A 905-nucleotide genomic window follows, 5' to 3' on the forward strand; every position below is an offset into this window, starting at 1 on the left:
AAGTACTTTGAAACTTTGTGAACAATAATAACAACAAAAAGGGCACAGCTGCTCATTTTATTTCTAATTTTACAACTTGTCTTTTCATTATACTTTGAGGATTTGTCTACAGGCTGAAGAATCAAGTATATCATTAGATAACTGATAAGATATAAAGTTTTACTTAAAACAAAAATTTGAAATGTATTTAGGAGGTTCTAGAGATTACACAAATGAAATTTGATATTTTTGGGACAGAGAATAGTATTTTTAATCATAACATGGAAATCACTTCGCACTTTGACTAGTAATAAAACAGACTCGATATACTCACAAACAAATCTTTAGTAAAAATACTTCATCAAAAAACTGATTTTTTGTGTACAAAATACTTGTAATGTTTACTAAAAGTCTACCAAATTTTGTGAAGATACACTTACTGTATTAAAAGTTGTAATATAAATACTTAACATATGCAAATGTGTATACGAACTCATGTATTTTATATCGAGCCCATTGTGATAGGGTTAATAACTGATTTTTATAAAGTGAGTTAAACGACCCATGTAAAGAATTGATGCAGGCTAACGGATCTAAAAAATGCTGTGTGCTATTCATTTGGCTAGCTGGACAATTAGCCAAAGGGTTCTTTGTGTAGCAATCACAATACCAAAGTGCAGAATTATTTCAAGCTCAGTAGCAGGGCAATCTAGGAGTTCTGAAATGGCAAATTATTCAGGCTATACAGACAAATAGGCACTTCATTTAATAAACTCCTCTTTATCCTAAAGAATAAAGATAATTCTGAGTTTTTATAATACAAAGTACATATATAATAGGATGATTGTAAATATAAACTCTAACAAGGAGTAAACTATTCCTTTTGTTTCATTTTAAAATAAAGGTTTGTTTGTTTGTTTTGAATT

At 28.8% G+C, this 905-nt stretch overlaps 1 protein-coding gene across 2 annotated transcripts in view; it reads right to left on the bottom strand.

Moving 5' to 3' along the window:
- Positions 1 to 905, bottom strand: part of LOC106469611 (exopolyphosphatase PRUNE1-like) — a 41,169-nt gene that overhangs the window by 19,626 nt on the left and 20,638 nt on the right. The gene's annotated exons all lie outside the window — the stretch shown is intronic.

The sequence above is a fragment of the Limulus polyphemus genome, unplaced genomic scaffold (assembly GCF_000517525.1).
Source record: "Limulus polyphemus unplaced genomic scaffold, Limulus_polyphemus-2.1.2 Scaffold3570, whole genome shotgun sequence".
Lineage (NCBI taxonomy): Eukaryota > Metazoa > Arthropoda > Merostomata > Xiphosura > Limulidae > Limulus > Limulus polyphemus.